The 15,753-nt window shown below is 41.5% G+C and overlaps 1 protein-coding gene across 5 annotated transcripts in view; it reads left to right on the top strand.

Annotated features, from left to right (window-relative positions):
* ZBTB43 (zinc finger and BTB domain containing 43) overlaps window positions 1–15,753 on the top strand; it is a 33,170-nt gene that overhangs the window by 10,043 nt on the left and 7,374 nt on the right. For 2 of the 5 annotated variants that reach the window (XM_065530054.2, XM_005582197.5), the window contains one exon: window positions 7,655–7,792. The exons of 2 other annotated variants lie outside the window; for them this stretch is intronic. The gene's annotated coding sequence lies outside the window, so the exon portion shown is untranslated. The remainder of the gene's footprint in view (window positions 1–7,654; window positions 7,793–15,753) is intronic. One more of the 5 variants, XM_065530053.2, reaches the window with a different exon arrangement.

The following is a 15,753-nucleotide window of genomic DNA, read 5'->3' as shown; positions in this document are numbered from 1 at the left end:
TTCAGTACTTTAAAAATGCTGGTCTCCTGTCTCCTGGCTTGCATTGCTTCTGAGGTTCTCTGTACTAAAGGGGTCTTTTTTTCTCTGGCTGCTTTTAGGATTTTCTCCACTGATTTTAAGTGATTTGGTTATGATGTGCCTTGCTGTAGTTTTTTTCATGTTTCTTGTGCTTGGAGTTCGTTGAGCTGTTTAGGTCTGTGCATTTGTAGTTTTCATCAAATTTGAAAAAGTTTTGGCTATTGTTTTCACATACGTGTAAAATGTGTGTGTGTGTATTGTTTTTATATATATAGTTTTCAATATATAAAACATATACATATATATATATATTGTTTTCATGTGTCTCATAGCTTATCACATAAAACTTTTTGCCTTCCCCACCACAACCATGTCTGCGTTAGGCATCTGGAAGTTGTCTCACAGCTCGCTGATGCTCTATTCCCTTTTTATTTGCCTTTTTCTCCCTCTGTGTTTTATTTTGGGTAGGTTTTTGTTGCCATGTTTTCAAGTTCACTAATGTTCTGCAGTGTTAATTCTGTTGTTATTCTCATCCCAATGTATGTTTGTGTGTTTTTTAAATCTCTAGATGTTTTATTTGGGTCTCTCTTTTATTTTGCAGTAGTTTCCCTCTCTCTGCCTAACATGCTTAATCTTTTCTCTACCTTCTTGAAAATATAGAATGTAGAATTGTCTACCAGTTGTATAAATCTCTTGTCATTTCTGGATCTGTTTCTGTTGATTGGTTCCCACCCCCACCTCAGTATCCTGGGTTATATTTTCCTAGTTCTTGGCATGCCTGGTGATTTTTAAATTTGATGTCAGATATGAGTTTTACCTTGTTCGGTGCTGGATATTTTTGTATTATGTAAATGTTCTCAAGTTTCATTCTGGAACATAATTAAGTTGGAAACAGTTTGATCCTTCTGAGGCTTGTTTTTAAGCTTTGTTTGGCAGGACCAGAACTGCATTTTGTCTGGAATTAATTTGTCCCCACTACTGAGATAAGGCTTTTCTGAATACTCAAGGTTTTCCACTCAGGGCCGTTTTTTTCAATTAAGTTTATTTTTTATTATTTCACGTTCTCTGTTTGGTTCTTTCTCTCAAGGACATTAACGGGCTGTACATTGATCTGTCTTCTCTGTTCTCCTGCTTTATCATCTTCTCTCTCGCTGTTTTCATTTTTTTATCCTTTTCCTGTATTTTAGTAGAAGGTCCCCAAAGTGCCTTCCACATTATCGATTCCGTTTTTTTTACTGTTGTAATTCTGCTTCTTGTCGCCTGTGTAAATTTCTGCTCTATATTAGTTTCATGACACCCTATCATTAATTCAGGCCACCCTTTTTTTCATATCGTTCTGCCATTTTGTCTCATCTTCCTTATACTTTACTCAGAGACTGTTTTCATGAAGTTTGTGAAACACATTTTAAAAATTGTTTAAAATGTGCTCTTTGTCTATTTCTTGCCATTTTTTCCTTTTTGCTATTCTGGAATATATCCACAGACCCCGTGTTGGTTTTATTTTGTTTAATTCTTGAGAGGGAAACCTGAATTTCTGTTCAGGTCTGAAATTTGCTTTTGGGTCCCTTGCTGTATACCTGAATATTGTTAGAATCAGCTCTTAGTTCTTAAGCTAGACGTAGGGCTGAACCACATTGACATCTGGGATTAGCTGAGTGGGGCTGAAGGGGTAGGCCTTAGGCCTTAGGCACTCTCAGGGGAGCTTGAGCTCTGTGTACTTTCTTTGCAGTTGGTGAAATTGGTATGCCAGGACCCTCTGTTGTCTTTGGCCCAGCTGGCAAATGATGGCTATGCCTTTATCTCTTTTCTTGGGGCTACTGAGCCCCACCCCCTTATGTTAATATTTTTTTCCTTCTGCCAAGGCAATATGTGCAACCTTTGGTATTCTAATACCACCCACCTCTGAGTTTTGCCAATCTGCAGGACCTGTCTGTCCCTGGCTTTTAGCTCTGGGCCCCACGTGAAAGAGTGTTACTGATCCTGTCAGAATTGCCTGGAATAAGAAGTGGAGTTTCAGGCCAGAGTTTCCCTTCAACTTGGCCCCTTTTCCACTATATCTTTTTTTTTTTTTTGAGACAGAATCTTTCTCTGGAGTGCAGTGGTGGCAGTCACAGCTCACTGCAGCCTCGACCTCCCCTGCTCAAAAGATTTCCCCTCTTCAGCCTCCTGAGTAACTAGTGTGTCAGGTGCATGCCACCATGCCTGGCTAATTTTTGTATATTTGTAGAGATGGGGTCTTGCTGTGTTGCCCAGGCTGGTCTTGAATTCCTGGACTCAGGTGATCTGCCCACCTCAGCCTCCCAAAGTGCTGGGATTACAGGCATGAGCCACCATGCCCGGCTGGGCTGTGACATTTCTTGATTGTCTTTGAAGTCCCCCATAGTACATTGAATATAATGTTCCATGAGGTTTTTTAGTGAGCTAATTAATTACTTCTATGACATCATCTAAATAACTGAAACAACAGCTATACTCTCAGTATAGGTCACAATTGCGTATGAGTTTGTAATGGAAAAACCTGTAGAAGTTTAGCATGTTGCAGCTCAGAGAATATGGATAAATGCCATATTCACCCAAAGTTAAGGGCAAGGATTTTTGATAGGGCTTGGTTTGAATCTGTGTATTGCTTTGGATAGTATTGTTATCTTAGCAATATTATGTCTTCCAATCCATAAACAACATGGGATGTCTGTTTATTTGTGTCTTTAATTTCTTTCAGCAGTGTTTTGTAGTTCTTTTTCTTTTCTTTTTTTTCCCTTTTTGGACAGAATCTCCCTCTGTCACCCAGGCTGGACTACAGTGGTATGATCACAGCTCACTTTAGCCTAAAACTCTTGGGCTCAAATGATCCTCTTGCCTCAGTCTCCCAAATAGCTGGGACTACAGCTGTGCACCACTATGCCTGGCTAATTACAAAATACATATTTATTTATTTTTAGAAACAAGGTCTTGCTGTGTCATCCAGTCTGGACTCAAACTTCTGACCTCAAGTGATCCTCCCAAGTAACTGGGATTACAGATGAGAACCACCACACGTGGCAGTTGTGTAGAGACAGGGTTTTACCATACTGCTCAGCCTGGTCTCAAACTCCTGAGCCCAAGCAATCCGCCCACCTCGGCCTTCCAAAGTGTTAGGGTTACAGGCGTGAGCCACCATGCCCAACTTCTTGAGTGTTTTTGTCACAAAAGGGTGCTGAATTTTGTCAGATGCTTTTTCGATTATCAGTTAAGATGATATGTGTTTTACGTGGTTTTTTTTTTTTCCTTTATTCTGTTAATTTGTGTTACATTCATTGATTTCGTATGTTGAACTATCCTTGCATTCCAGGAAGAAATCCCACTTGCTGGTAGTGTATAATTCTTTTAATATGCTGCTTAATTTGGTTTGGTAGTATTTTGTTGATATTTACTCCAGTGTCCATAGGGATATTGGTCTATAGTTTTTGTATAGTGTTTTTGTCTGGCTTTCATATCAGAGGGTACTCCTGACCTAATAGAATAAATTGGGAAGTGGTCCCTCCTCTTCAGTGTTTTAGAAAAGTTTGAGAAGGATTGGTGTCAGTTCTTCTTTAAATGTTGTTAGAATTTAACAGTGAAGCCATCAGGTTAGGATCTCTTTATTGAGAGAGTCAATGCCCTTAATAGTGATAGGTCTTTAAGGGTATTGTTTAATTTCCACATATTTATTAGTTTTTCAGTTTTCTCTCTTACTGATTGCTACTTTCATTTCATTGTGGTTAGAAAAATGCTTTGTATTTTAAAAAAGACTCAGTCTTTTTAAGTGTATTGAGACTTGTTTTATGGTCCAACACATGATCTATCCTGGAGAATGTCCTATGTGCACTTGGTGGTTGACACGTCATATACAGGCATACCTTGTTCTGTGCTTCGCAGATACTGCATTTTTTTTACAAATTGATAGTCTGTGGCAACCCTGCATTAAGGAAGTCTATCAGCATCATTTTTCCTGTTGCACATGTTTACTTTGTGTTTTTGTGTCATATTTTGGCAGTTCTTGCAATATTTCAAACCTTTTCATTATTATTTTATCTGTTACGGTAATCTTTGATCAGTGATTTTTTGATGTTACTATTGTAATTGTTTTGAGGCACCGTGAACTACACCCATAAGGGACAACAAACTTAGACAATAAATATGTGCTCTGACTACTCCACTGAGCCACCATTCCCCCATCTTTCCCCTTCTCTTCAGGCCTCCCTGTTACCTGAGACACAACCATCTTGAACATAGACACAACCATCTTGAAATTAGGCCAATTAATAAACCTACAATGACCTGGTGTTTAAGTCAAAGGAAGAGTCATATGCTTCTTACTTGAAATCAAAAGCTAGAAATGACTAAGCTTAGTGAGGAAGGCATGTCAAAAGCAAACAGAGGCCAAAAGTTAGACTTCTTGTTCTAAATAACCAAACTGTGAATGCAAAGGAAAAGTTCTTGAAGGAAATTGAAAATGCTACTCTAATGAACTCGTGAATGATAAGAAAGCGGCAGCCTTAATGCTGATATGGAGAAAGTTTTAGTGGTCTGGATGGAAGATCATGCCAACCACAGCATTCCTTTAAGCCACAGCCTTCAGAACAAGACCCTAATTCTCTTCATTTCTCTGAAGGCTGTGAGAGAGGTGAGGAAACTGCAGAAGAAAAGTTTGAAGCTAGCAGAGGTTGGTTTATGAGATTTAAGGAAAGAAGTGTCTCCATAAAGTAAAAGTGCAAGGTGAAGCAGCAAGTGCTGATGTAGAAACTATAGCAAGCTATCTAGAAAATCTAGCTAAGATAATTGGTAAAGATGGCTGCACTAAGCAACAGATTTTTCAATGTAGATGAAAAAGCCTTCTATTGGAAGGAGATGCCATCTATAACTTCCAGAGCTAGAGAGGAGAAGACAACACCTGGCTTCAAAAGACAGGCTATAATTCTCTTGTTAGGGGTTAATGCAGCTGGTAACTTTACGTTGAGGCCACTGCTCAGGTACCATTCCCAAAGTCCTAGGGCCCTTAAGAATTATGCTAAGTATACTCTGCTTGTGCTCTCTAGATGGCACAGTGAAAGCTTGAAGACAGCCTGTTTACAGAATGCTTTACTGAATATTTTAAGCCCACTGTTGAGACCTACTGCTCAGAAAAATATTCTTTGTAAAACATTACTGCTCATTGAGAAGCGCTTGGTCACCCAAGAGCTCTGATGAAGATGTACAAGGACATTAGTATTGTTTTCATGCCTGCTAATACAACATCCATTCTGTAGCCCCTGGACCAAGGAGTAATTTCAATTTTCAAATCTTATTATTTAAGAAATACATTTTGAGCCAGGTGCAGCAGCTTACACCTGTAATCCTAGCACTTTGGGAGGCCAAGGCAGGCAGATTGCTTAAGCCTCGGGGTCCAAGACCAACCTGAGCAGCATGCAAAACCCTGTCAATACAGAAAATGCAAAAAATTAGCAAAGCATGGTGTCATGCACTTGTATTCCCACCTACCCAGGAGGCAGAGGTAGGAGGATCACCTGAACCAGAGAGTCAAGGCTGCAGTGAGCCACAGTCACACCATAGTGATTCCTCTGACGCTCTGATGGATCTCTGGGCAAAGTAAATTGAAAATGTTTTGGAGGCAGCGCGGTAGCTCACACCTGTAACTCCCAGCACTTTGGGAGGCCAAGGCGGGTGAATCACTTGAGGTCAGGAATTTGAGACCAGCCTAGCCAACATGGTGAAACCCTGTCTCTACTAAAAAAATACAAAAATTAGTGTAATGGCATGGTGTCACATGCCTGTAATCCCAGCTACTCAGGAGACTGAGGCAGGAGAATCGCTTGAAGGCGGGAGGCAGAGGTTGCAGTGAGCTGGGATTGTGCCACTGCACTCCAGCCTGGGCGACAGAGCAAGACTCTGTTGAAAGAAAGAGAAAGAGAGAAAGAAAGAGAAACAAACAAAAAAAAGAAAATGTTTTGGAAAGGAGTCACTCTTCTAGATGCCATTAAGAACATTCGTGATTGGTGGGAGGAAATCAAAATATCAACATTAACAGAAGTTGATTCCAGCCCTCGTGGATGACTTTGAGGGGCTCAAGACTTGAGTGGAGGAATTAATTGGAGGTATAGTAGAAATAGCAAGAGAAATAGAATTAGAAGTGGAGCCTGAAGGTGGGACTGAATTATTGCAAAGGCATGATAAAACTTGAGTGGATGAGAAGTTGCTCCTTAGGGATGAGCAAAGAAAGTGATTTATTGAAATACACTCTACTTCTGGTGAAGATGGTGTGAACATTATTGACAACAAAGGATTTAGAGTAAGCTTTTCCAACCTGTGGCCCAGGACGGCTTTGAATGTGACCCAACGCAAATTTGTAACCTTTCCTAAAACATGAGTTTTTTTGTTTTTGTTTTTGTTTTTTTTTTTTTTGAGACGGAGTTTCTCTCTTGTCGCCCAGGCTGGAGTGCAATGGCACGATCTTGGCTCACTGCAACCTCCGTCTCCCGGGTTCAAGCAATTCTCCTATCTCAGCCTCCCAAGCGATTACAATCGTCCACCACCACACCCAGCTAATTTTTGTATTTTTAGTAGAGATGGGGTTTCACCATGTTGACCAGGCTGGTCTCGAACCCCTGACCTCAGGTGCTCCACCCACTTTGGCCTCCCAAAATGCTGGGATTACAGGCATGAGCCACCATGCCTGGCCGAGTTTTTTTTTTTTTTTTTTTTTTTTTTTTTTTTAAAGCTCATCTGCTATGGTTAGTGTTAGTGTGTTTTATGTGCGGTCCAGTTCTTCCACTGTGACTCAGAGAAGCCAAAAAAATTGGACATCCCGATTTGGAATATAAACTTTATTGATAAAGCATCAGCAGGATTTAAAAAGATTGACTCAAATTTTGTGAAAGAAGTTCTGTGGGCAAAATGTCATCAAACAGCATTGCATGCTACAGAGAAATCTTTTGAGAAACAGTCAATTGATGTGGCAAACTTCACTGTTGTCTTATTTTAAGAAATTGGCAGGCCAGGCATGGTGGCTCATGCTTATAGTTCCAGCACTTTGGCAGGCTGAGGCAGGCGGATTGCTTGAGCCCAGTAGCTCAAGACCATCCTGGGCAACATGGTGAGACCCTGTCTACAAAAAATACATAAATTAGCTGAACATGGTGACACACGCCTGTAGTCCAGCTCCTTGGGGGGCAGAGGCAGGAGAGTTGCTTGAGCCTAGGAGGTCAGGGCTGCAGTGAGCCATGATCACACCACTGCATTTCATCCTGGGCAACAGAGCGAGACCCTATCTTGGGAAACAAAAAAGAAAGAAATTACTACAACCACCCTACCCTTCAGCAGTCACCACCCTGATCAGTCAGCAGCCATCCACTCAAGGTAAGACTCTCCACCAGCAAAAGGATTGCAACTGGCTGAAGGCTCAGATGATTGTTAGCATTTTTTAGCAATAAATTTCTTTTTTTTTTTTTTTTTTGAGACAGAGTCTGGCTCTGTCGCCCAGGCTGGAGTGCAGTGGTGCGATCTTGGCTCACTGCAACCTCTGCCTCCAGGGTTCACGCCATTCTCCTGCCTCAGCCTCCCAAGTAGCTGGGACTACAGGCGCCTGCCACCACACCTGGCTAATTTTTTTTGTATCTTTTAGTAGAGACGAGGTATCACCGTGTTAGCCAGGATGGTCTCCATCTCCTGACCTCGTGATCCGCCCGCCTTGGCCTCCCAAAGTGCTGGGATTACAGGTGTGAGCCACCACGCCCAGCCAATAAAGTATTTTTAAATTAAGGTGAGTACATTGTTTTTTTTAGACATAATGCTATTGCACACTTAACAGACTACAGCAAGGTGTAAGCGTAAGTTTTATATGCACTGGGATACCAAAATTTGTGTGTCTCACTTTATTATGCTGTTTGCTTTATTGCGGTGTTCTTGAACTGAACCAACAATATCTCTGAGGTATGCCTGTATATGTCTTTATAGTAGGCTTAACTGGTTTATAATGTTGTTCAAGTCTTCTGTTTCCTTATAGATCTTCCGTCTGCTTTTTTCTGTGTATTCTTGAAAGTGGGGTATTGGAGTCTCCACCTATTGTTATAGAACTGTCTATTTCTTCCTTCAGTTTTATCCACTTTTACTTCGTGTATTTTAGAGTTATATTGTTAGGTGTGTATATGTTTATAATTGTTATATTTTCTTGATAGAATTGAACCTTTTTACTCAACATATAATTGTCTCTTGTAACCTTTTTTGACTTAAAATCGATCATTTCTAATAATATAGCCATCTCAGACCATTTTTTTGTTGCGATTACATGGAATATTTTCTTTCATCCTTTTACTTTCAACCTCTTTGTGTCATTATATCCAAAGTGAGTCTCGTGCTCACCTGGGCAGCTAAAGTGAGTCTCTTGTAGACTGCACGTAGATGAGTCGTTTTTTAATCCAGTTACTGACAAGGAAAGATTCACTTTACAATTTAGATATTTGTTTTCTGTATGTCTTACACGTTTTTTATTCCTCAATTCTTCCATTATTGCCCTCATCATATTTTTTATTATTTAGAGGTTTTGGGTTTGTTTGGCAGTAAACCATTTTGATTCTCTTCTTTTTGTGTATGTTTTTCATTATTTTCTTAGTAGTTACTTTGGGGTTTGCAATTAACATTTTAAACTTTTAACAACTTACCTTGAATAATACCAACTTAGGTTTAGTACAGTCACAGCACAGTATATCTCCTGTCCCTTCACCTTCATGTTGTCATTGTCACTGATTACATTTTTATACATTGTATAATACGTATATTAACATAGATTTATAATTATTGTTTTATGCATTCGTTAGCCTTTTAAATAATATAGAAACAAAAGAATTATAAACCGAAAGTACAGCAATGATGGCTTTTTTTTTTTTTCTGAGACAGATTCTCACTCTGTTGCCCAGGCTGGAGTGCAGTGGTGCGATCTCCACTCACTGCAACCTCCACCTCCTGGGTTGGAGTGATTCTACTGCTTCAGCCTCCCGAGTAACTGGTATTACAGGTGCATGCCACCACACCTGGCTAATTTTTGCTTTTTTTTTTTTTAGTAGAAATGGGATTTCACCGTGTTGACCAGGTTGATCATAACTTCTGACTCAAATGATCCACCTGCCTTGGCCTTCGAAAGTGGTGGGATTATAGGCATGAGCTACTGAGCCCAACCAGTGGTGACTTACATATTTACCTGAGTAGTTAACCTTTACCAGCAATCTTAGCTTTTTTATGTGGCTTTGAATTTCTGTTTAGCCGTTCTTTTATCTCAGCCTGAAGGACCGCTTTAGCATTTCTTGTAGAGCAAGTCTACAGGTAGCGAACATCCTTAGCTTTTGTTTCTCTGGGAATGTCTTAGTTTCTCCTTCATTCTTGAAAAGATACTTTTGCCAGATCTTAATTGACAGATTTTTTTTTTTTAAGCGCTTTAAATAGATTGTCCTACTGCCTATGGCCTCCATATGGTTTCTGCTTATGGTTTCTGATGAAAAATTAGCTGTTAATTTTAGTGAGGATCTCTTTTACTTGACTAGGAGCTTCTCTCTTGCAGCTTTCAAGATTCTCTTTGGCTTTGGCTGTTTCTACAATTTGACTGTAATGTATTTTATCCTGCCTAGAGTTTGTTGAGCTTCTTGGATGTGTAGATTCAAATCTTTTATCAGTTTTTAGACGTGTTTGACCATTATGTATTTTTTCCCATTGTTTTTCAGCCGTTTTCTGTGCCTCTACTTCTGAAACTCTCATGATATGTATGATGGTGTCCCACAGGCACCTCAGGTTCTGTTCATTTTTCTTTTGTTGTGGTGGTGGTGGTTGTTGTTGAGACAGAGTCTCACTGTGTCATGTAGGCTGGAGTATAGTGACATGAACATGGCTCACTGCAGCCTCAACCTCCTGTCCTCAAGCGATCCTCCCACCTCAGCCTCTTGTGTAGCTGGGACTACAGATGCATGCCACCATGCCTGGCTGTTGTATTTTTGGTCGAGACAGGTTCTCACTATGTTGCCCAGGCTGGTCTCGAACTGCTGGACTCAAGCGATCCTCCCACCTCAGCCTCCCAGAGTGCTGGGATTACAGGCATGAGTGACTGTGCCCAGCTCATTTTGCTTCATTCTTCTTTCTTTCTACTCTTCAACTGAATTTTATTTACCTTATCTTTGAGTTTGTTAATTTTTTTTTTCCTTCTGCCTGCTCAAGCATGCCATTGAACCCCCTCTTATGAACATGTAATTTCAGCTTGTATTAGTTTGCCACGACTACTGTAACAAAATACTACAGGCTGGGTGGCTTAAGCAATGGAAATGTATTTTCTCACAGTTCTGGAAGTGGGCAGTCTGCAATCAAGATGTTAGCAGGTTTGGGTTCTTCTCTGGCCTTCTTCCTCAGCTTGCGGATGACTCCTTCTCACTGGGCCCATACAGAGTGTTTTCTTTGTGCATCCCTAGTGTCTCTGTGTGTCCAAATCTCACCTTATTGGGACACCCATCATACTGTGTTAGGGTGCATCTAAATGGCCTCATTTAGGTTAATCACCTCCTAAAGGCTCTACTTGTAAATATAGCCAGATTCTGAGGTGCAGGGCATTACAGCTTCAGTGTGTGAACTGACGGGCAGCGGGGAAATGCAGTCCAGCCCATAATGCATTGTTGTACCTTTCAGCTCCAGCTTTTTCCATTTGGTTCCTTTTTATAATTTCTTTTCTTTTTTTCTTTTTTTTTTTTTTTTTGAGACAGAGCATCACTCTGTCGCTCAGGCTGAAGTGCAGTGGCGTGATCTTGGCTCACTGTAACCTCCACCTCCCAGGTTCAAGCGATACTCATGCCTCAGCCTCCTGAGTAGCTGGGACTACAGGCTTATACCACAATGCCCAGCCATGGTTTTTTTTTTTTTTTTTTGAGACGAAGGTTTGCTCTTGTCACCCAGGCTGGAGTGCAATGGAACAATCTTGGCTTATTGCAACCTCCACCTCCCGGGTTCAAGCAGTTCTCTTGCCTCAGCCTCCTGAATAGCTGGGATTACAGGCACCCGCCACCACGCCCAGCTTATTTTTGTATTTGTTGAAGGCTAGTCTGGAACTCCTGACCTCAGGTGATCTGCCCATCTCGGCCTCCCAAAGTGCTGGGATTGCAGGCGTGAGCCACCACATCCGGCCCACGCCCGGCCAATTTTTACATTTTTAGTAGAGATGGAGTTTCACCATGTTGGCCAGGCTGGTCTCGAACTTCTGACCCCAAGTGATCTGCCCACCTTGACCTTCCAAAGTGCTGGGATTACAGGCGTGAGCCACCACTACTCCTGGCGCCCCCCGCTTTTTTTTTTGAGATGGAGTAACGCTTTGTCACCTAGGCTGGAGTGCAGTGGCATGTTCTCAGCTCACTGCAAGTTCCACCTCCAGGGTTCAAGCCATTCTCCTGCCTTAGCCTCCCGAGTAGCTGGGACTACAGTTTCCCACCACCATGCCCGGCTAATTTTTTATATTTTTTTAGTAGAGACGGGGTTTCACCGTGTTAGCCAGGATGGTCTCCATCTCCTGACCTCGTGATCCGCCCGCCTCGGCCTCCCAGAGTTCTGAGATTATAGGCGTGAGCCACCGTGCCTGGCCTCCTGGCCCCTTTTTATGGTTTCTGTCTCCTTATTGACATTGTTATCCTGATTTTCCTTATTCATCATTTTCTTTTGTTCTTTGAGCATATTTAGAACAGTGGATTTAACCTCTGCGACGTGTGATTCTAGTGTTGGTGTTTCCTCAGTGACAGTGTTTCTGATTCTTTTTCCTGTGAGTGCACTGTATATTCCTTTTTGTGTGTATGTTTTTACTTTCTTGTTGAGAATTGGACATTTTGGAGTATGATATTGTGGTAACTCTGGAAATCAGATTCTACGCCGCCTCAGGGATTGCTTTTGTGACTTGGTGAGGTTACAGTTTCTGTTTGTACAATGACTTTCCCTATTTTGTGAAGTCTCTATTCCTTGTTGTATGTAGTTGCTTGAGTTTTTTTTTCTCTTATCCATGCAGCCAGCCTGTGACCTGGAAGATTTTCTTAACTGTCTGGATCTGTGTATGTGAGTGTACAGATGTAGGTGTAGGTGTCTTAAATCTTGTGATAGGTGCCACCAGGGAAACCACTGCAGCCTGAGGGGGCCAAAACAAAGCTGAGCAAGTTTGCCAGACTGGACAAAATGCACAACCGCACATTTTTGGAGGACAAGGTCCTTCCTCCACCCCCCACTCCTTGTATGAGCCAGCTGCTGTGGGAACACAGGCCACCTTCCTGCAGGCTGCGTGTGGCAGGGCTGCGGAATGGGGATTTATGCACACTGGTCTCTCCTGAGCTTCAGCAGCCTGCCTTCATCCAGCACTCTCTTGATTGCTGTGAGTGTCTAATCTGCTTCCAGAGTCCTGAAATCGTGATTTTGATCATTTTTTCAGCTTCCTGATTGTATTGGTGGAGGGACCGACCCATGGAGCTTCTGACTCCACCATTTTCCATAACCTCCCTTGTGGCATTTATTTTTTTAGAACGGATTTTAAATGTCTTATTCTCAGTCATTTAGAATTCCACAACAGAGGCCAGGAGAGCTGGCTCACGCCTGTAATCCCAGCACTTTGGGAGGCTGAGGCGGGTGGATCACCTGAGGTCGGGAGTTGGAGATCAGCCTAACCAACATGGTGAAACCCTGTCTCTACTAAACAAAAAAATACAAAATCAGTCGGGCATGGTGGCACATGCCTGTAATCCCAGCTACTTGGGAGGCTGAGGCAGAAGAATCGCTTGAACCTGGGAGGCGGAGGTTGTGGTGAGCTGAGATCGCACCATTGCACTCCAGCCTAGGCAACAAGAGTGAAACTCCATCTCAAAACAAACAAACAAACAAAAATTCCACAACAGATACCTGCACTTTATGAAGAAAGCATAGGTTATTTGACAAATAGTGTTAGAAAAATAGGCTAGCCATTTTGGAGAAAAAGGGGCTAGGTCCCAACCTTATTCTTCATGCCAAAATAAACTCCCATGTATTAAAGGTTTTATTATTTGTTTATTTATTTATTTATTTATTTTTTGAGACGGAGTCTCGCTCAGTCGCCCAGGCTGGAGTGCAGTGGCACCATCTCGGCTCACTGCAAGCTCTGCCTCCCAAGTTCACGCCATTCTCCTGCCTCAGCCTCCCGAGTAGCTGGGACTACAGGTGCCTGCCACCACGCCCGGCTATTTTTTTGTAGTTTTAGTAGAGACGGGACTTCACCGTATTAGCCAGGATGGTCTCAATCTCCTGACCTCGTGATCCGCCTGCCTCAGCCTCCCAAACTGCTAGGGTTACAGGTGTGAGCCACCGCACCCAGCCTTCATTTTTATTTTCAAAAATAATTTTGGGCCAGTAATCCCAGCACTTTGGGAGGCTGAGGCAGGAGGATTGCTTGAGCCCAGGAGTTTCAGACCAGCCTGGGCAACACAGTGAGACCCCATCTCTAAAAAATAATAATAAATAATAAATTTGGGCGGGGCGCAGTGGCAGGAGAATGGTGTAAACCCGGGAGGCGGAGCTTGCAGTGAGCTGAGAATCGGCCACTGCACTCCAGCCCGGGCGACAGAGCAAGACTCCATCTCGAAATAATAATAATAATAATAAATTTGGAGGTGTAAATGCCCTCCTATGTCTGACACAAACCCTGGAGCAAAGAGTAAAAGCAAAGAGTAGTTATTTTATGTAAATTTCATCTTGGCAAAAAAATCTGTAAAATCAGCTAACTGAAAAAAAATCACAACATAGGATAAAGTTAACTTCCTGAATTTACAAAAAGCCCTACAGATCAATAAGATTAATTGCCCAATTTATTTGCATCAAGGATGTGACTGATTTTATAAGAGAAAACAACAAATGACCAGTAAACTAAGTACAGAGTGCCAGCCTCATTCGTAATTAAGGAAATGCAGGAATGAATCATGTCACTTAGAAGATAGGCAGGCTTTATTTTTCTTGTTAAATGATATCCAGTCTTGGTAAGAGTGTTGATTATTGGTGAGGGTGTGACTTGGTGCAGCCTTTCTGGCAAGTAGTTTGGTAATATGTATCAGAAAATTTTTTAAAAACATTAGCCAGGCGTGGTAGCATGCCTATAGTCCCAGCTACTGGAGAGGCTGAGGCAGAAGGATTGCTTGATGACCCAAGAGTTCAAGGCTATGTCAAATGCACAGCCTTTTAAACCAGCAGTTCCACTGGTAGAAATTAAGCTATGGATATTTCCAAAGGTATGCAAGATAGTTATGCAGAAATACCTATTATAGCATTGCTTGTGATTTTAAAACCCCTGCCAACTGAAATTCTGTAAGAGGAGAACTGCTTAAATTACGATACATCCATATAATAGAAAGCTATGTGGCCATTAAACAGAATGAGTTAGCTCTTCTTGTACTAATGTGGGAAGATCTCCAAGATATATTAAGTGACAAAAGCTAAGTGTAGAATAAAATGTAGGTAATGAACCCAGTTGAGTAGGGATTTTTAAAGGATGTATATGATTTATTCTGATATATGCACAGAGAAGTTTCTAGAAATATAAACAGGAGTTTAATGGTGATTTCCTTTGGGGGAGACTAGGAATAAATGATGGAGAGATTTTTTTTACACCTTTCTATAAATTTTTTTTTACATGTGCATGTGTTATCCCACACCCCCTTTTTCAAATAGCTAAAAACAAAATTCTACAGTGGTGAGATCTAGCAGAGAATCTGTTCACCCAGATGTAGTTTCCAGAATTTACATACTTTTAGTCTACTCATTTATATAGTCAACTTTTCTTTTTGAAATTACGAATACCTAAATCATTTATTTCACGATGTATTTTTGTTTTAAATTACTACGAAATGTTTTAAGATGTATAAAACTGTAATACTTCACTCTAAAAATGCTGTCTTTTAAAATTATTAGTGCCTAATCTGGCATTTTTGGCATCTTAGAGGAGGCAGAGTGATGTGATAGGAAAAGTCACAGAGACTTCAGAGTCATCCAGACCTGGATTCACAGCTCAACGTAATAAAAACTAGCTTTTAACCTTGGGAAAATTTCTTAAAATAGCTGAACTTCACACAATCAAGCCCTACATTTGCAGAGTAAATTATAAAGATTAAGTGAAAAAAGGTATACAGTCCCTAGCAAATCATAATTACTCAAGAAACCTTCATTTCTTCTCGTCATCTCTCCCTATCCCTCGAAGATGGCTTTCAGTCTTTGTCTGGGTTGTCTGGCTCTGTTTATACTTAGAAAACTTGGGGCTGGGCACTGTGGCTCACGCCTGTCATTCCAGCACTTTGGAAGGCCAAGTGGGCAGATCGCTTGAGTTCAGGAATTTGAGACCAGCCTGGGCAACGTGGCGAAACCCTGTCTCTGCAAAAAATACAAAAATTTGCCAGGTATGGTGGTGCACGCCTGAAGTCCCAGCTACTCAGGAGGCTGAGATGGGAGGATCACCTGAGCCCAGGAGTTTGAGACTGCAGTGAGCTGTGATCACGCCACTGTACTCCAGCGTGAGTGACAAGAGTGAGACCCTGTCTCAAAAAAAAAAAAAGAAAACTTGATAATTTAGCAATCTTTGGATATAGTATCAGAGCAAGGTGACATATAGCAGTGATAAATCGTTTGGGTGGTTTTTTTGCTTTAATTACAGAATTTTGGGGAATTACAGAGTATGGGCAGGATCTCTAGCACAGCTCATCTTGTGTG

This window comes from Macaca fascicularis, chromosome 15 (assembly GCF_037993035.2).
Source record: "Macaca fascicularis isolate 582-1 chromosome 15, T2T-MFA8v1.1".
NCBI classification, from domain to species: Eukaryota; Metazoa; Chordata; class Mammalia; order Primates; family Cercopithecidae; genus Macaca; species Macaca fascicularis.
This window is presented reverse-complemented; position numbering and strand designations above follow the sequence as displayed.